The sequence below is a fragment of the Delphinus delphis genome, chromosome 4 (genome assembly GCF_949987515.2).
Source record: "Delphinus delphis chromosome 4, mDelDel1.2, whole genome shotgun sequence".
In the NCBI taxonomy this organism is placed as follows: domain Eukaryota; kingdom Metazoa; phylum Chordata; class Mammalia; order Artiodactyla; family Delphinidae; genus Delphinus; species Delphinus delphis.
In genome coordinates this window covers 9804317-9826190 of record NC_082686.1, presented here as the reverse complement: position 1 = coordinate 9826190, position 21874 = coordinate 9804317, and positions in this window count along the sequence as shown.

The window sequence follows — 21874 nt, the reverse complement described above, 5'->3', positions numbered from 1 at the left end:
TGCCATCTGGGGTGGCAGCTCTTGGGGGCTGCCGGTGTCTATACAGTCTGAGTGATGGTTTCTACTTCAATAGTGTTAGGAGGGCGAAGAAAATATATAAATGTCACTGGAGCTGTGCCACCCGGAAAGGTGATGGGTGGATGCCCCACTGTGCTCCTGGACGCAGTGGGGGGGGGGGGCATGGCTCACCGTCTTTTCTTCTTAACTTTTTCCCATTACCTGATTTTCCCTCAATAATAGTCACCTGAACAAGAAATACAGCTTCCCATGCTTTTCTAAAGTTTGGCTGGGAGAGGGAAAGGTAAGCTGGGACAAAGTGAGAGAGTGGCATGGACATACACACACTACCAAATGTAAAATAGATAGCTAGTGGGAAGCAGCCGCATAGCCCAGGAAGATCAGCTCGGTGCTTTGTGACCACCTAGAGGGGTGCGGTAGGGAGGGTGGGAGGGAGATGCAAGAGGGAGGAGATATGGGGATATATGAATATGTATAGCTGATTCACTTTGTGATACAGCAGAAACTGACACACCATTGTAAAGAAATTATACTCCAATAAAGGTGTTAAAAATAAAATAAAATAAAATTTGGCTTAAAAGAATTATATGAAATTCAAATTTCAGGGTTTATAAATAAAGTTGCGTTGGAATACAGCTACACTCTGGTTTCCTATTGACTGTGGTTGCTGTCATGTGATAAGGGTCAAGTTGGATACTTGTGACAGAGACCACAGGGCCCACAGAACCTGAAATATTTATTATCTAACCCTATAGGGAAAATGTTTGCCACCCCTTGATTTAGAGCATTTGAAAACAAGTAGAAGTTTGCAGAAAGACTAGGTACAGTTTATTAAAGCATTTAGAATATGCCAGGCAATGCAGTAAGTGATTTGGTTGATTTTTGAAAAATACAGCAACCTCATAAAGTAGGTAGTAGTATCAGCCCCAATTTTTGAGATAAGGAAACTCAGGCTTGCCCAGGACATGGCCCTCAGGCTTGCCACACCACAGAAAAGTGGTAGAAGCAGGATTTGATTCCAGGGTTCTCTGATACAGAGCCTGTGCCTTTAACCTCTGCTCCAGAGCACTAACCTTCCCCCATACTTCACTTAAAAGACGGGGATCCTTTCTGCAAAGCAGAAAGGTTCAATCTGCCTTAGGAATTACCAACAGAGTGATTTATGACTTCAGGACTATGAACAGTAACTCAGATTGACCTATTCAGCTTGAATCCACCCATCTACAGAATGTGTAACACAAAAGGGAAAAGTTAAAGAAAGTTATATATTTAAAGTAGCAAACAATATATCACCACACTGCAGACACAGAATGGTTCCACAAAGCACCCACCGATGGGTCTCCATTCATGACCAAATTGTCACCAGTACAGAGTAAAATTAAAAATAATGAAGACAACAAACTGAGTTTGACATGGAACTAAATTATTCAGCTTAAAGCTAATCCTTTATTGTGAGATTATATCCTCTCAAATTTTTAGTGTAAAATATATTCTCTGTTATGAATAATCATGCTATACCATAAGGTTTTTTTTTACTTAATGTACTTACTTGACAAAAAAAAATGTAGACAACTCTATTTTGGTCCTTCATCTATTTTTTTAATGTCTTGGTCTGTGGAAATCTTAGTCTGGGAATCTCTGGTTTACATGTCCTTTGACCCAGTAATTCAACTTCTAGGAAATGATCTTCCAGAAATAATGTATGCCATAAGAAAAAAAAATGTAAGCAAAAACATACAGTGCAGCATTATTTGTAGAAAGCAAAATCTCAAAATAAAATTATGGAATACTTAAATTATCATAGGACAGTACAGTCATATGATGAAATAGAATGTGACCATCAAAAATCCCTTGTGTAATTTATCTAATGATGTGGAAAATGCTCATATATAATGTTAAGAGGAAAAGAAAGAAATAACACACATATATAATATGATCGCAACTTCATGAAAATTAAATGTACAATCATAATATATGAAAACAAAACCTAAATGTATTTACAGTTAGGTATTTTTTTAGATCAAGAATATTTTCTTCAACTATTTTCTTTTCTAATTAGCCTGACCTTTTTTCATAAATACCCATAATTGCATGTGAAATCTGTTTTTTGGCCCTTTGCCTTTCACTTTCTCTTCCATCCTTCTTATCCTTGTGTCCTTAACGTCTGTATTCTAGAACTCACTGCTATTCTTGGCAGTGTCAATTCTGCAGTGAACAGTGGGTAATTAAGCTTTTGATCCTACTTGATGTTTTCTTTCTTTCCAATACTTCCTGTTCCATCTAGGTATCTATTTAGGTCACTATCATCTCAGCACAGCTTTTAGCTGCTGCCTTGGAGAGACCATATATTTTTGCATCCCAATTGCTAAATTATTTTCTTCTGGTTACCTTGGTAAACAGTGTTTAGAAGGCTTCCTCGGAATACATTCCTCAGAATGACACGCCTTTCCTCTGGACCTAGAGTAATTATTGTAGGTTGTGTTTTATCCAGTTTATTCCAAACTGAAGAGAGATCTCAGCAGACCCAGTGTTTGCTGATGGGAATAGGTGGCCCTCGCCCCGTGCTTCTCTCACCGTCCACGTGATCAGCCCCTTCTCCGATCCACGGCCGGAGGACTGGGTGACCTCGGACCCTGTTCCCAGTGTGCGGCTGTGTTCCCTTATTAGGAACTGAAGTGAGATCTACCCTATTGGGGTCTCTGCCACCAAGAACCAATGATGAGAGCAGATTTCCTGGGCTGAAGGCCACCAGGCCTCTTAGGGTGCCCACTTAAACTTTTTCATCCATCTTCACTGTAACAAGTTGAGTTGCATCCTCCAGAAACCCCTATGTTGACATCCTAACCCCCAGTAGCTTAAAATGTGGCCTTCTTTGGAAATGTGACCTTCTTTGGAAATAGGGTCATTGCAGATATAATTAGTTAAAATAAGATAAGGTCCTTAGGGAGGCCTAAATCCATTATGGCTGGTATCATTATAAAAAGGGGACATTTGGAAACACACACACACACACACACACACGGAGAACACCATGTGAAGATGAAAGCAGAGATCAGTGTGATGATCTTCTACAAGCCAAGGACTCCAAGACTGCCAGCAACCTTCAGACCAGAGGAGAGGGATGGAACAGACTCCCCCTTACAGCCTCAGAAGGAATCAACCCTGCTGATACCTTGATCTAGGACTTCTGGTCTCCAGAACCACAAGACAATAAATTTCTGTTGTTTAAGCCACCCATTGTGTGGTGCTACGTTCCAGCAGCCCTAGCAAGCTACGCACTTACCTAATCCCCTCTACCCTCTGTGATCAGGCCTTGGTCAACTGAGGCCAGATCACAGCTGAGGCCTTTCCCCAGCTCCATTCCCACCAACTAACAATTCCTTACATACACTGTACTGCTTCTCTACTCCCACAGGCTCTCCTCTGCCTGGAATCCACCCGCAATCCTCACCCCGACCCTTTACACCCTTGCCGTGCTTGTCCCTTCCTGACTGGAAGATTCAGCCCAGAAGTCCAGGACCACCTCCTCCAGAAAGCCTTAGCTGGGTTAGATGCCTTTTCTAAGATGACCAACCGCCTTCATTTGTCTGAGGCTGAAGAGGTTTCTGTACTTTCAGTGCTAAAAACAAGAAGGTCTTGGGCAAACCAGGACAAGTTGGTGACCGTACCTTTCTCAGGGTTCCCATAATTCCCTGCACAAAACTTTCTACATTTTTTTCTTCCCAAACTTATATTAGGATGATCTGATCTGATCAGACCCACACTAGATCACATGCTCCTTCTGAGCAGTGTTTTCTGACACCCGTATCCCCAGCACTTCAACATAGCAGGTGCTCTGTTAAGGTTTCTAAATGAATGAAAGATTAAAAACTTGCCAAATCGCCTCAGGGTTACCCTGGCACAAATGCAGTTATCCATTCATTTACTCAACATGCATCCATGAACCGCTATGCTCCAGGAACCATTCTCCACTTGTAGCTTTTACATCCTCCTTGACTAAGGAACCAAAGACCTCATAGTAACATGACTCTAGAAATGTCCTATGAAATACCTACTTTGTTTAATAGATATGCCAAAAGTAAACCATGACTGCTTAGTACACTAACAAAGTCATTTTCCAACAGTCAAAATCCAAAATTGATAAGTTCCTTGGAAGACTGAACTTCATCTAATTGTTGTTTAATTGTTACAAGTTTTGTTAATTAAGTCTAGCCTTCACACCAGAAGTTGCTCTAAATCCCCCTTTTTAATTGATAGCATACAAATAGAAAAATGATTAATAAGAATACTTTCCTGAGAAATGATTATGTAGCATTGTGGAATACCTCTGTTTTAAGTCAATAGTGAACATCTTTACAATGTAACTGTAGTCCTCCAAAGGCATTGTGAATATCTATTAGCATTTTACTGAATGAAAAGACCTTTTTCTGTTATAAAAAATTCTGCAAGGAATATCATTTTAAGAATATGTTTTTGTACATCCTGATTGATTCCTTTAGAATAAGTTCTTAAGAGTGGGATTTTTCAGGTCAAAATACATTTTGGAATTCCTTGGATTTAATTATTCCATATATTTTTCTAGCCTTGGAAGACAATAAAAATATTGACTGACAATAATGGTCTTCTTGTATGAACTTGTATGGATACTTTTCATTCTTTAAGTTTCACAGTTCACAGTTTCATTTAATTTGAAAGGTAATTTCATTGCAGGTCAAGAATCTTTTTGATGACAAGATGTTTATTTTTACCTAAAAGAGGATTACAGTGAAGATGTTCCTTCTTAAGTTAAGTACAAAAGTTCTCTCTCTATTTACATTGTTTAGCAGAAAAATAGTTTGAAAATGTAGGGTGGAGACAAGTTGAATGAGCTAAAAGTACCAACGGTATTTGAGCTGTCTCACTGAAGAGACATTCCAAAATCTTGCAGCACAAGAAATACTTTGAAAGTCGGCCTTAAACTTAATCCCATAGGAGGGAGACTTGGCAAGCAAGTCAGCATCTTTCTTGTAACCCTAACAAGTTCACAGATTCCAGTAAGCTTCCATGCATTTTGCAATCCAGATTCTACCCCATGAATCTTTCTTTCTTTAGAGTTTATGCAATTTTCTAATTTTCCTAAAACATCATACAAATCCTCTAACTGGTATATATCTTTCAATCATAAAAGTGCCATTTCGATTTATAGTCTCCGAAATCAATAAAGTCTCCCCTCCCCAAGTAAAAGGGAGAAGGATCTGGAATCACTTAATGAAATGTACCTAATAATAATATGACAACAACATGCCACGTTATCATAGCTCAAACTAAGCTGACACAGCCTGGTCAGGACTTGGCTATCTTTGAAACAAAATCACATTCTTCAGGAAGTGGTGTTGGTAACTCAATAAGCAGCAGCTGTTCCTGGATCTTTGAAAAAAATGTTTCATCATTTGAACGGTGTTCTGTATCCAGCTCTATGCCCCATTATAACTGAGGGCCAACATGGAAAACTCTAGTTTTTCTAATGATTGGAAAACCTCTGGGCTAATAAATACACGAAAAAGTTTTTTTGCTCTTAATCTGAGGAGCCTATCTCAATTTCGATATACTTTGTTCAAATCAATTTCTCTGTAATGTTAATTTGCACTTATTACCCAGAAATTCCATGCACATAAAATGATTGCTCCATTCCCTCCAATCTTAATAATGAGTGATCCATTCCTGCACCATTTTAAAAGCTTTCTAAAGACCCTTTTAAAATGAAAGGTGATATCACTGAATGTAATGTTTATTTACAAGATATTATGATCCAAGGCTTCCAGAATGCTCAGTATAAATGCACTGCATTTAATAGAAATTTGATCCCATCAATTTTACATGATCCCAACAAGGAGAGTGTAGAATTCTAATAATGCTAATGAGAATTTGATATTGACAGAAGATTCATTTATAAATAAAAATGGCCAGAAAGATGATTAAATCAGACGATGGTTTGTCGATACCCATCTAACGTTAGGTCTCACTATCAAGATGAACAACCACACTTTCAGTAACATCAGTAAATAGCAATTATGATTCCTATGCTGTACTTATGTAGCACTTTCATCGGTGGACCTATAAAGAGATGTATTAAAATATCTTCAGACTCTTTGATAGCCTGGGCTTGAAGTATCTACTTCCAGGAGAAATCTAAATCAACATCACATCATTGTGCTGAAATGGCTTTAGTCGTGTTTGCTCAAATGTCCGAAGATCTCATGCTGTGTCCACACAGATGACCTGGCCGTGAGACTGTGTGGCACAGACCGGATCATGCTTCTAGTCTGATTCTCTCTTATGCCCTATTTCTCCCAAGGTATCTATAGAGCTGAGAGGTTTAGATCAATCCAAACATTTGTTGAAATGCATATGCTTTATCCCTTAATTGAAATCGCTGGAGTTTTCTACCCATCTCTAAGGAAAAAGGCAGAACAGCAAACTCATTCTAAAATAATCTAGCTTTGGAAGTAGAAATACAAATGGAGTGACAATTTATACATGACTGTATGTTCTCATCAATTTTGACAGGATATGCCTGTCACAGACAATATTGTAAAACTTTGTATCAGCCTGCCATTATTATGCCTCTTCCACTGGCATCTGATAGAATGACTAGCAGCCCCCCTCACCCCCCAGCACCAAGGGTTTAACTACTTAGTAATAGATGAGGAAACTCACCCATAAGTCTGTCCAGGTCTGATTTTCGCCATTCTCCCATAAGAGAGACAGAATTTTGAACAAGCTGATAGAACAGCTAATAATATTCCGGCAGGAAAACAAACGAAGAAATGTGTGATGAATGAAAATGAAACAAATTGGCCAAAGGGGACTCAGAGAACACACAAGTGTGGAGAGGGCCATGATGTAGAAAAGGGTGAAATTCAATTCTTCCCGAGGAGGCAGAGCTAGAGCCAGGACAAGGACACGAGCTGGGGGACATTTCCGTTCCCAGTGACAAAACAAAAGTCATGACTGTCCAACGGACTCACCTGGGTGGGAATGAGAAAGGAGAGAAGGGATGGGGGTAATGACTATGTAATTCATGAATTCCATCAGTGGTTCTTAAGTACGTATTCTGCCTTGGGCACGATGCAAGATGCTGGAGATCCAATGCTGAGAAAAGGTAGACATGGTATATGCCCTGCGAGGCAGATAGGGCTCTGGTCATCACACTCATAAATGGAACCACATCTGTACTTTGAAAAAGTCACGGGCTGTCAAATGGAGAGTGGATTGGATGGGACCAGAGAGTATTCAAGGAGATCGGAAGGGTGCTTCCCTAATAGGATGTCAGATTACTACTAAGCCTATAATTTTAATGTCTTGAGACTTCTGTATCTGGAATCCATGAACTTTCCTTTATTTGCTTATGTAATTTAGTCAATATTCAATGTGCGAAATGGCATTTTGAAAGTAGACATTCTGTTTGTTATTGTTATTATCAATTCCAACTTTTCAGTGCCTCTCATATCACTGTTTTTGTTGTCAATGATATTTCCTTTCTACTTCAGGAATATTGTTCTATATTCTTAGCTATGTGAGGATAATATAATTGAACTTTGTGACAAGTTAGTCTATCAATTATCAAAATAATCGTCAGAGAAGATAATATTTATTTATTTATACTAATTGTTGTTTTTAATATTCTAGCTGCAAGCCAGATTTCACAAAATCACAAAATAAAGGTAACCTGGAAAAAAAAAGCTGTTTGGAAAGCCTGCAAAACTTATGAAGAACTTAAATTTTCTCAGCTCCATATTTACATCATTTCTTGAATACATTAATTAAGCCAGGCCACAGTAGCTTTCCCATAATGTCATCTTAAAAATAAATGTGGGGGCTTCCCTGGTGGCGCAGTGGTTGAGGGTCCGCCTGCCGATGCAGGGGACGCGGGTTCGTGCCCCGATCCGGGAGGATCCCACATGACGCGGAGCATCTGGGCCCGTGAGCCATGGCCGCTGAGCCTGTGCGTCCGGAGCCTCTGCTCCGCAACGGGGGAGGCCACAGCAGTGAGAGGCCCGCGTACCGCAAAAAAAAAAAAAAAAAAAATGTGTTTAGAAAGCCTTTCAGGAAGAGTTTGGAGAAGTAAAACAGGAGTTTCTATAATTCAAAGATATTTTCTATAAGTGTCCAGATAACAACGTCAGTAATTTTCTGGGGCTAGCTGTTAAACCCTGTGAGTGAATTTTATGACTCCCTGTTAATGATTGGTCTTTTTTCTTCTACAGAAGATATATATGTAAAGCTATTAGTATTTCTTCGTTTTTTTTTCTACAGTGATTTATTTTGCGGTTTAACTCAGTCACTTACAACAAGCAAAACAATCTAAAGTGGGCTTTTTGTTTTATATGTACACATGTGTCTATAGGTACATTAAGCCTTTGTTGGGGTGGAAGGCAGGAAGAAATAGGAGGAAACTTTAAAGTAAAGGAACAGGATGAATCCCACTATAGCATCAGGAGAAAGGGATGGAAACTTCTTCAGGAAGAGTATGGTAGAACCAAGTAGTTCTGTTTTTGTATGAGCTTCCCCACGGTATGAGTCTAATTTGACATTTGACATTTTGACAATCAAAAACAAAAAAAAGATTAGCCAACAAAAACAAAAACATACACATATACTACTGGGATTACTCTGTGAGGGGTTAGAGCTGTCAGTTGTGCAAGTCTGATCTAGTACTTAAAAAAAGCAGACATGCAGTGCTTGGGCAAGTCTCCCACCTTCCAGCCACACTGTGGGAACTTAGATATAAACAAAAGCTGGGAGCCTCTGTAGTTGCAGGGGGACCTGTGAAAAGATGATGCCCTTTTCCTTGGAGATAATGCTCGTTGTGCAGGTACATTCATTCACCTTCATTCATTCTTCAAATCTCTCTTGAGTACTTCCGATGTGCCAGGCACTGCGTCAGTAACTCTGCCGTATTTCTATGGGGTGAATGAAGCGAATTACATTGACCCCATTTCACAGCTGTGGAAAGGGGGCAATGAAAGGCGGAAGGATTTGATTTGCGAAGAAGCAACAAAGGCAAAACTAAAGTCAGCTTCCTGGATTTCTTGTCCAGTTTTTGTTTGGTTTGGTTTGGCTTAGAGTAGTGGTTCCCCAGCAGGGGAACAGCGGTTGCCAGTGCGGGGCACAGTGGGCAATGTCTGTGTACATTTGCGATTGTCATAAGGAGGGGAAGGGAGGACCACTGCGTCTGGTGGATAGAAGCCAGGGATACTGCTCAGCATCTTACAGCGCACCAGACACCCCGTAGCAAGGAACGATTGGGATCAAAATGTCAACAGTGCTGCAGTTTAGAAACCCTGGTTCAGAAGGAGCATTTGGAAATTTTAGCTGATGAACCAGAATTTATTTACCCTATCTGGGTAACAGGAAACATTAAGAAAAACAAAAGGTGAATTTCTTCCAAGCTGAAGTTGATACAACTGTTTATTCTCATAAATGAGTCTAAATCCAAGTTCCCTTTTTTAAAAAGAAGTGCTTATTTTGCAGACAGAATTTTTTTTTAAAATTCCACAGTGTGGCTACCCACTGTCACCACAAGCAGTACCATTCTTATCTGTCAGTGATGGCCTCTTGGTATGCAGTTACAAAATGTACAGACAACTTTTCTCACTGTTATGTTAGTACATTCAATCCACTTGTGGTTTTCCAAATGAAACTCTGCTGCTATGAAAGTCACCCATTTAATGAAGTGTATTTACTGTATATTAGTAAGAGTCTGTAGCTCAAGAAGACTGCACTGGGAGCGAAATCAACACCCTCACATTCAAGTACCCCCTCTTCCTTACTCAGTGAGATGTTTGTGTAAGAAGCCAACTGGAAATTCCTAGTGGTAGGGCCACTACCTTGATGATATTAAAAGATCTGGGGAACATTCACTGTGTTTGCCTTGCATCTTTCGTTCTTAAATGCTTGTATTCTAACCTCTTGTGGGAGGTAAGCTGGGGCAAGACTTGACATCACTATTTGCTGAACCTGTCACAGGGCAAGGCACTCAAGTACAAAGATCAAATGGCTTACTTCTACAGGTTTCCTGGCTGGGACAATATTGACTTCATTGTTTACTTCACCGTCAAAGTCACAGTAACATCATTAGGTCATGATTATAAGCAGTTCCCCAGTATGAATGTTTCGAAGTGCTATTGTCACATAATTTTGAAAATAAATTATAGACATGATTTGCACCTCAAATCTCCATCATCATTTAAGTAAACGCTCAACTGAGGCACTTTACATGTCTGCTAAAAAGTCATGTCCAAGAACAATTTTCTTATTAATAATCATGATATAAAGAAAAATGTAAACAAGAATATCATAATTTCTTTCAAGCATGCCGTATAGTTTTCTCTAAATGACAGAATGAAAAACCTTAGTCTTCAAGAATCTCATGAATTCATCTCACTCTTTGCACCAACACACTGGTCTTTGTCTTCTCCAGTGTCTAACTGGATCTAACAATTGTGTTTATTTGGGACAAAAAGTGAGTATGTTTGAGTTTCTAAGTTTGTTCTCCCGCAGGGGCATGGACATATGTATCTTTCCTTCTCAAAGATAGCAGTTGCGTACAATGTACACAAATATTTTTAAGTGTTTCACAGCACAGTGACGTTATTTTATGGAACTAACCGTGGTGTGTAGGGGTGAGTGAGACTCTGTAAAAAGTATGTGTGATGAAGCAACAGAGGAGAAAAGTAGAGCAGAAGCCACTTTGTTGACATTAAAATAGTTTCTATTTCAGGGCCATCAGTCAACTTCATCATGTCTAGAGGGGGTTCAACATCAAACAAACCAAACGGAGCCTGGACCACATCCTGAGAGCTTGGCGTGGATTCTTGGGCTCATCCCATACAGGGGGTAAGCGGGGAGCGCTGGCATCCACTGGAGACAGCTAAAACTTTGAGGAAGTTCAGATATGGCTCCAGGTCCTTTATAACTAAGAGTTGATTTAGACTCTAAAAGAAGATGATGGGAATACCCTGAGAAAACCATAATTCAAAAAGAGTCATGTACCTCAATGTTCATTGCAGCTCTATTTACAATAGCCAGGACATGGAAGCAACCTAAGCGTCCATCAACAGACAAATGGATAAAGAAGATGTGGCACATATATACAATGGAATATTACTCAGCCATAAAAAAATAAACTGAATTATTTGTAGTGAGGTGGATGGACCTAGAGTCTGTCATACAGAGTGAAGTAAGTCAGAAAGAGAAAAACAAATACCATATGTTAACACATATATATGGAATTCAAAAAAAAAACCCCAAAACTGGTTCTGAAGAACCTAGGGGCAGGACAGGAATAAAGACGCAAACGTAGAGAATGGACTTGAGGACACGGGGAGGGGGAAGGTTAAGCTGGGACGAAGTGAGAGAGTGGCGTGGACATATATACACTACCAACTGTAAAATAGATAGCTAGTGGGAAGCAGCCGCATAACACAGGGAGATCAGCTGGGTGCTTTGTGACAGCCTAGAGGGGTGGGATAGGGAGGGTGGGAGGGAGGGAGATGCAAGAGGGAGGAGATATGGGAACATATGTATATGTATAGCTGATTCACTTTGTTATACAACAGAAACTAACACAACATTGTAAAGCAATTATACTACAATAAAGATGTTAAAAAAAAGATGATAGGATTACAGAAGTGATATTGATATGAAATTTAATCTCTTAAGCATTCACTAAGGACTACAAACATTGGTTGCGTACCTGCAAGCAGTTATTGAGCACCCAATCTCTTCCTGGCACCATTTTATGCACTACAGATGCAGAGAGGAAAATGTACAGCTCCTGTTGTCCTCTCACAGGAGCTCACAGTCCACTGGGGAGACTAAGATGTAAACAAGTAACTACAAGACGTTGTGAGCCAGAGGGGAGAGCTGTACACAGAACGGGAGCGAGCAGAAGATGAGGAACTGCAAACTCAGCCTAGAAAAGGTGATGTTTAAAGTTCTCAAGGATGACAAAGAGTGCAATACTTGGATAGAGAGGGTGCTCAGAGAGAGCAGAGATAACAGGGTATAAAGTACCTAAGTCAATTTCACAACAGTTTATGGAGGACTCTTCACTAAGAAGACTGTGCAAAGGAACAAAGGAAGGGAGGTGCTGTCTCCAGGGAACTTTCTATCTCCTACTTCAAAGTATATATGTTTGTAACTCCTTGAGATTACAAGCATGTGAAATGTACACTAATTACCCTTGCTTTCAATTCATTGCATTTTATCTTCTATTATGCTTGTAGACGTGCTTACAAATCCTGCCAAATGTGAAAGAAATCTCCCAAAAAAGATAAAGCAGTGATCCCAATAGATACATAACCAAATGATATGCAGAAGTACAAGATGAAATTCAGCTGATGATCACAGACATGGGAAAAAGTTCAATCTCATTAGTAATTAAAATATACATTAAAATGACGTAACTTTCTGTTTATTGTATTACCGTACATTTTACAAAGCATTAATATCTTAACCTGAGGAGACTCTGGTGAACTTGCATGCTCACATGTGGCACTTGGACTATATATCTTTAGATTCTTGACCCCCAAAGAAAGAGGGGGCAGGGGAACCTCTATGCACAGAATTATTCATCATTAATTATTTAATAAAATACAGAAGCAAACTGAATTTCCAAAATTAATGGGAAAGTTAAATCATGCTTCATTATTTAAATAGGTTATGGCATTATAATTAAAGTTAATAATTATAAAACCTCTTGCCACAGGGAAACATTTTCAATATGATTACTCTAAAAAGGGTTAGAAAATGGCATATACAGCATGATTTCAACCACATAAAATATTTATGTATCTAGAGAAGAATCAGAAGGGAATACGCAAAAATAACAGCTAATATTAAGTAAAGGGTTTTTGGTATCTTGAGTCCTCAGACTTTCTGTTAATTTTTTTTTTTAGCAATGCTAGCAAAATGGTAGAATTTGAATCGTTTAATAAACTCCACAATAATGGGACAATACACAGCACTATGAAAAAACAGTCTTGGTAACTTGAAGAGCCTCACATTAACATGAAAAATATACAAGCATATAAGATTAAAAAGCAAATTGTAATAGGGAAGAACAAATCTGACTCCATATTGGATCTGTTTCTTTCACTTTAACCTTTGTATTCTCTTGTTTTTGCTACAAGTTAAGAATGTCGCCTACAGCCTAAAAGATACAGGATAGCCCATTCTCAAGACTCTGACTTTTAAAGGTATAACACTTTTTCCTCTCATATAGACATAAAAAGTTACAGAACAGAGAATAACATTTGTCTTGTTGGAGGTTCACAGGAACATTATGATTTGAGCTAGGTGGACAAATTCAAGAACAAAGGATTCTGACACCAAGAAGTCTGCAACAACCAACCACTCCCCTCCCCTTTTAGTATAAAAGAAGCTTGAATTTAACTCAGATAAGGTGGTTCTTTGGGACACTAGTCCACCATCTTCTCAGTCTGCTGGCTTTCCAAATAAAGTCACTATTCCTTGCCTCAACAACTCGTCTCTTGATTTATTGACCTTTTGTGTGGCAAGCAGTCCGAGCTTGGACTCAGTAACAAAATTATCATTTTGTGGGGAGGGCATATTCATTCCACATTCTGCCTTGAGTAAAGTTGCAAACTGTCATTACAGTACCTCATCCTACTTATTAGTTTGAACATGATGGCAGAACATGGTCATCTAAATTACCCATTTACTTTGTAACTGGAATTAAAAGCTCTTTTTTAGGGAACTCAAGATGTCATGAGGCAGAGTCAGGCTGTGGATTGATTCTGTAGCTTAGAACATTTCCACTGAAACGTTTGGCCTGTGAGACGTCTAAGTAGATTAGTTGAATGTAGAAATGCATTATTTATTATTTAACACTTAGTGAAATCAATCAGTGAGCTAGGTTTAATAATGATTTCTTTTAGACACTCACCGATGAATAAGAATTAGGTAAGCATAAGCCAATCATTATTTGGAAGGTTTATCAAGTTTCAAAATCAGAACATTTTTTTTTTGAAGAGGCAATTATGATCTTCCCTTTGAACATTGGAAAAGATAAGCCTTATGTTATGTATGGAAACTCTGAGAATTAGACCTGTTTAGACAAGGAATGGGAGGGGATCCCACGATGTCAATGGAGGTCTTTTCTAATCAGGGCTCTGCTTCTGATTCCTGCAGATAAATCTAGGGGACAGATCATAGGAACACATTAGCTGACCTCAGAACTCCGGATGGTGACTGCTAATTACTTTAGAATTGAAGGAAGGTCCTTCCTATTTCAGATGTCTGGATTGCTGGAAAAGCTAAATTTACAAAATCTGATCTATATCCAGGTAAGGGAAAGCTGATCTTCTGTGTGGACAGGAAGAGTATTATCACTTCCTGGGTGCCTCCTGGTCCTTCTGCAGGTGCTTCCCTGGTGCACAAGTTGCACCCTATTTCTGCAGTTACTTCACCCAGTGTAGACTGATCTAAAAGCCTTCTTTTCCAATGGGGGTGGAATGCAACCTGTGACTGGGGAACCACTAATCTTGGCTTCTGGCTTTCATAGTTTTGGTAGAAGATGCAAATGATTAACTGTCCCTCCACCCTTCCCTTCCAAAGTTGGCCTCATCATGACCTCACCATGACATCATGATGAAGTCTAACGCTTCTAGTTTTGTGATTTGGGGCAAAGTACTTAACCTTTCTGGAGTTCACCCTCTTTATTGTAAGTGGCATCCATCACAGGGAAATATTGTTGTTCTTTCTCCAGTGGCTTATGTATAACCAGTGCATGATATGTGATGGGCACTCCATACCTCTCTTTCTTTCTTTCTTTTTCTTTTTTTAATTTATTATGGTAAGAACACTTATCATGAGATCTACCCTCTTAACAAACTTTTAAGTGCACGGTACAGTACTGTTGTCAACAGGCACTGTGTTGTACAGCAGCTCTCTAGAGCCTATTCATCTAGCATAACTGAAACTTTAGACCCACATTTAACAACAACTTCCCATTTCCCTGTCCCACAGTCCCTGGCAACTACCATTCTACTCTCTGCTTCTATGAGTTTGACTATTTTAGATACTGTCATATAAACAGAATCATGCAGTACCTGTCCTTCTGTGGCTGGCTTATTTCATTTAGAATGTCTCAAGGTTCCTCCAAGTTATTGCATACGGCCGGATTTCCTTCCTTTTGAAGGCTAAATAATATTCCATTGTACGTATATAACACATTTTCTTTTTCCATTTGTTTGTCAATGGACATTTAGGTTGTTTCCACATCCTGGCTATTGTGAGTGGTGTTGCAATAATCATGAGAATGCAGATATCGCTTTGATATCCTGATTTCCACTCTTTTGAATTAATACCCAGAAGTGGGATTTTTGAATCATATGATAGTTCTAGTTTTATTTTTTGTGTTTATCCCCACAGACTTCCCCAACACTTGCTTCTAACTTCAAATTTCTTTACACATAGCATGGATTCCAGCACCCACCCACCCACTCCTTATTTCCAATGCCACCCAATTTCTGTTTCTTGCTGACAATTTCTCAGTACTTTGTGAATTAGCTTGTGTTTTTTGTTCTTTTGAGGTTTCTTGTGCTGTGTGTGTGTGTGTGTGTGTGTGTGTGTGTGTGGTTGTTCTTGCTGCTGAAGGGTGGAATTGAAATTATTATGTAACTGTCAGCAGTAACTTCAATGGGAAAGACAGCAGCTGAACTCTGAAAGGTTAACACTGAAGTTCAGAGTGGCTTAATAGACTACAGTTTATAAACAACAGATTTCCTAACAGACTAGAGCAACAAGAAAGTCAAGTTTGGGATTCCCATGCTTTCAGTGTTTATTTATTTGATTGTTTTGGTTTTATTATTATTAAATAGTAAGTTGTACACGCTCATTTTATATGTAGGGATATGAATATTTAACTTTTTGGAAGATTTATTCTTTAGTAAAATCACAAGATTTAGCACAATGTGACAACTATATCTATGTAAGCACATTGAAGGCAACGTCAGAAGGAATATTTACTTATGATTATAATCTGTGGCTTAAACTATAGTTGAGTTCCGAAGATATTAAATTTAAAATATAATTGCCTCATATGAAATAGTTTGATTGTTGTGAAATTCAGTCATTAATTCCTCACTTTCTTGTGATGCTGTCTAATAAATATGCTCTTGAAAGAGTCTCCTTCTCTGCGACACACATTTTTAATGTCTACTTCCTGATATTTTTATATGAACTAAACATTTATCTTGGCATTATTTGCAAATGAGATAGAGTTCATTCAGATATACAACTCAGTGGAAATAGAGAGCACACATTTCTGCAAAGTTAGGACAGCACAGACCTGGGAAAGCAGAATGCCAGGTCTGATTCCAGCTTCCCTGGCCCTCTCTAGCCTACTGTGTCACATTAGCTGTTGGTGACATTCCTCAGTTCCTCCTTTGAGATGCAGTGTGCAGCCTGATTGACCTCTGAGCTTCCTCTAAGTCTTTCTCACATCCCTGGTATTTCTGTGATGTGGATGCTTGCATTTGTCACTACTCTGACAATTGATGCCAAAAAAGAAAATTATACAACCTTTGACAGTGAATTTCTTACCTCTTTATCCTGTACAAAATCACTGAGTTAGGTTCAAAAATAAAGGATTCCTAAAACATCTGTGGTAGACTGGTCTTGCCTCACGGGGTGAAAATATTTGAGAGCGGTACTCTATGTGAAACAGAGGGTTTGTCTAAGAGCCCATGCAAAGTAAATTGAAAAGAAATGGCTCTCTAATCACTGGGCTTCCTCTCATTGTCATATGTTGTAAATATCAAAAGGTGATGAATTTATAGGACTTTGGTTACACATTTTTCCCGTAGGCTCCAAATGCTGTGTTCTCACTCAAATCCACAAAACTGGACCATCCCTGGGACCAGGTTGCAGATATGGGTTTTGGAAGTCCTTTTTTCTGGAAGAAAATGATGGCAGGGCAGTGGAATAACTGAAGGCAGGTGAGCAAAAAAAACCAACCATGAAAAAAGGCAATGTCTTTAAAAGTTGATCACTTTTATGTTTTATTATATTTAAGAACCCCCTAGAACTTCTTCCAGAAGACAACATTTACCTAAAATTAGATTTGTGTGTGTGTTATCAAATTGCCTTCTTCTCTTCTCAAAGAACAAATGAATGAAAACATAAGAATTTCTCTGACAGTGGGAATCAGTGCATGAGGGAATTTCCATGAAAATTTAAAACTGTAGTTGGTATATTGAAAGCCAGTTTAGTTGAGGTGATATTATGGAAGCTGCTCGTCTACTATTAGCAATTGTATTTTATGACAGAGACTTGATTCCTAGGAACTCCTGGAAGTTCACTCTCTAAAGAGTGGGTATCACAGCAGACACTGTTTCCTTACTGGATGTCTTGCATGGAGGAAGACAGCACAAGAGAGGACACATAGGTGAGAAAAGATGGTGGTGAGTTAATGTCAGTGGGCAAGAAAGAACTCATCACAGGGACAGAGGACTAGGCAATGCACAGCAGTGACATTGCCCTTGACCTCATTTATTCTCCTTTACCAAGGCCCTGGTCATAGACTGGAGTCATGGAAAAGACCAGGATCTTACACACTCCTTCTCTTTCCCTTGGGGGCAGACACCAGCCCATCAGCACACAATGTGACCTCTCCGCTTGCTGCTGCAGCCCCTGATCATCTTCCGTGAGATTTTTAGTTGTCACAAAGAGGCATAGAGAACCTGCTGGGTTGTCTCACTTGGGCATCAGTCTTTTGATGCAAAGCTTTTCCCCAATGAAAAGCCAATACGTGATCATTTGCGCACTCAGAGTAGCCCCAAGCTGTGACCACCACCTCCCATTCACTGTGTGATTCCATTCCTGGTTACAACATATCTAGTATCATATTTTATTGGAGACCTAGTGATATGACAGGCTGGATTGTGCCATTCTGGAAGGAACCGGGAGAGTAGAAGCCATTGATTAGCAAAAGGAGATCTTTCAGTAATTAAACCAACAGTGCTTTCAGTAACAGAAAGAGAGAAAAGGATTGAATTGTATGTTTGTCTCTTCAATGTTTAACATAGGCTAATTTTTTTTTAATTTACTAAACATCCACAACAAAATGTAGAAATGAAACCATAAGCATTCTTAAAGGACTGAAAGACTAGATAGGATCTAAGACCAATGCAAGTGGGGAAATGTTTGACTGAATGCTTAATTATCTTAATATGCAAAACTCAAGGATGACTGAGGCTTAACAATTATTAAGTAACCACCAAATTGTTTTCCATTTACTTCAAAGGTTGTTTAAACATATGTTAAGAATGCTGAGCATTCTCTGATCCTCAAAGTTGCTGAGGTTAATCCTATTATCAAGGGTTGCTGGATTTAGCAAATAAAAATATAAGTTGCTCAGTTAAACGATGAACTTCAGATAAACAATGAGTAATATTTTAGTGTAAGTATGTCCCACGCTATATTTGAGATACAGCTATACAAAAACATTATTTGCTATTTATCTAAAATACACAGATGACTAATTTGGTGGCTATAATCTTGCGCAGACACTTCTTAGGCATTATTTGCTTGTACTCTTTGAGTACATACATACAACTGGTTTACGTATGAGTATATATATACATAACTGGAATAAGCCCAGCTTCATGGAAGCATTGGGACCTTTCTAAGGAGGCTTGTATGCTTAGGAATCTTTGTCATTCCTTGTCTTCCTAACTCCCAAAGTTATGCTGAATGGACACTTGGAGAGACTCTTCCCAGTTTGCTCAAGACTTGTGCTAAACTGCCTTACACAGTTGAAAGTGAAATGCGACAGACTGGTCTGGGTTTAATACATCAAGAGTGAGACCCAAGCCTCTGGCTTAAAATAAAACTGTCAGCACAAGAAACATGGCATAACCGAGACATGGTTTAAAATGTTGACACCTGGAAAACTTTTAAGAAGTCAACATCAACCCCAGACCCCCAATCTTAATTTTCTCAAGCCTCTCAAAAAAGATAACTTTTTAAAGTTCAACTGATATTCATATTGCATTAACATGGTAGGCATGGCTCTGTATCTCTTGTTCTTTAAATCCGCATAAAACCTCATGATAGAGATCATATTATTATTTCAGTGCTACCGAGGAGGAAACTGAGGAGCAGAGGGCTTAAATGCCATCCCAAGGTCACACAACTAGTAAGTGATGAAGCGAGGATTCAAACCCACGCACGCTGGCCCCAGAACCCACATTCTGAACCACTAAGCAGTGGCGCCTCCCCACTTCCACCTGCTGTACAATTTTGGAAACAGATCAAGAATTCTCTGTACACATGAGAAAGCATGTGATAGGTTCATTACTTCCAAGACTATTTTACAAACATAATCTCATTCGGATTTTAGGGCAACTGAATGTGGTAGAAAGGGCAAGTATTAAGTATTATTATTGCCATTTTGTAGATGAAAAGATTAAGGATAGAGAGGTGACACATCACTGGCCCAACATTAGTGAGTTAGTAAATGCTATTTCTCCTAATCCAAGCACCGTTCTCTTTCCACTCTACCTATGTTCACTATGGAAATTAAAATGGAATCTAGAAAATGTTGAGATCAATTATTTTGCTCTAATTTAAAATCTGGATGTTTGAATGTAGGCATGTCCTTAAGTCTGGGGTTGCAGGAGAGAGAGGCAGGGCTCTGCTTGGTAAAGCAATATCCAAGGAAAGGGAAACCAGCACTCTGACTTCTCTCAGTGATTTGAGGGTGGCTTAGAGGTTATGCCAGAATGGGAAGCTTGAGTATCATTACAGGGGAAATCCCTAATTTGGAAACTGTGATACCAAGTGCAATAATAAACAAATTACTGAGACCATGCTTCTGCCAACTGGAGGACTTGTACTCCCAGAACTCTGCTCTTTTTTAGGGTGCTAATCAGTAGTGAAAAAGGCGATTATAATTGAATGCACCGAAATTTAGAATGCTGGACACCTCATCTCCCAAAATTAGTTTTCTAAGCACCAGGTTTTATTGCTGGGAAATTACTATCGGTACTCAGTATTAAGTACCAAGATGATGACGGGTCTAGATCTAAAACAAAAATTAGAGAGCTTGTCAGTAGAAAAAAGACATTGGTATTCACAATGCATGTTCTAGAGAAACAGTAGTAATGAATGACTTTTCAGGGTGAAAGTAGAAATAGGCAGTGAAAATAGCTACCTTTGTTTAACTCCAAGTGAGTCACTGTCTGTAGAACCCTTCCGAAAGGAAATGTGGGCAGCCAGGCCAGTCTCCGCTGTGATCTTTGGAGATGTCGGCACAGGCAACACGCCTGCTAATGAGACCTCAGAAGTGTCTGATCATCTCCTCTAATTGCTCTGAATAATTGGAGAACTGCATGACCTGGCCTCTCCTTCCCAAAGACGGTCCATTCAAATATGCAAATCTAAAATTATTTGAATACTGCTCTAATTGAAGTCTGGGCTACCCATTATTTGCTGAAGAACAAAACAATATGACTAAAAAAACAAAAAGAAACCCCACACTGACTATCAAATCCTTCATTCTAAGCTTCACTGAACTCCCCAAATTACCCACAGGCAATCTTGACAGGGACCACTTTACAAAAGAGTTGATGACCTCTAATTAAGACACAAGGAATTTCTAGTTATGTTAATATTTGAAATTGAAATTGGTTTGACCTATGCAATTCCATAACACACCACGGAGCTAATCTCGACTCCAGGCACCTTTTAGTTGACAAAATGTCTAAAAAATATATTGCAAAGATACACGTTCCAGCTCGCTCCTCCCTGCATAGATTACATTATGGAATGGCAAGTCTAGAATGTCATACCTGATAATATGGTTTTCTGTAGAAACTTTACCCAACAAAGGATGTTGAACAGGTGTTACTAGTCCTTTATCCCATCAGGAGTTGGGGTCCGCAGTGCACACTTCCCTTCAGCCTCTCTTAACTGGAGTCACCTCTGTCTCTCTCTGCTTATGCTTTCAACATACTCTTCCCTTTTGAAATGCATCTCATCTTCTCTCCCTTCCCTACCCTACTCTCCATCCTTTACTGTGCTCCAAGACACCTTTCCTTCACTAACCTCCCTGATAGTGACTTTGAGGTTTATATTTACATTTTTAGCCTGTTGCTGTATCCACCTTGGTAACACCCAGACCCATTTTACCATAACTTTCTGCACAAAGTTACAAAACCCTGATTCCCTTTTACTGTCTGTTGATGCCAGCTCTTCACCTATATCTTGTATTCCCCAGTCTCAGAAAAAAAAGTAAAACTATAAATTCTTCTCAGCCATACTTTTATTCTCTCTCTCCCCTTCTTATCCCTGCCAAATTCTTAAAAGTGTAGTTGACACCCCCTGCCATCACTTCCCTTTCACCCAAAGGTGCCTTGACATTTACAATTTGTTCTTCAGCTCTAGACGAGAGATAAATTTTCTGTAGAAATTAAATGTTAAGGAACTCCTGCTTTAGAATCAGACACCGAGAGTTGGAACCCCAATTTTTCCAAAGGCTAATGATGTTGAATCTGTTTAACCTATCTACTTAATTTCTTTTCCTCATCTTAAAATATAGTTATAATAAATACCAATGTTTTATTGACATTTATTACAATAATATGATGAGTTCTTACAATGATTAAGTAACACAGTCCTGAATGCCATAGTGGTCTCATCCTGAGTGATCAGTAGTGCTAGATGCTGTGTGTTTTTTTTGTTGTTATCATGATGAGGGGCCAAACCCAGCAATTATCCTCAATTTTCGTCTTCTTTAACTTCTCTGAACCACCTGTTTCAAAATGGTTTAAATGGTTTAAATGTT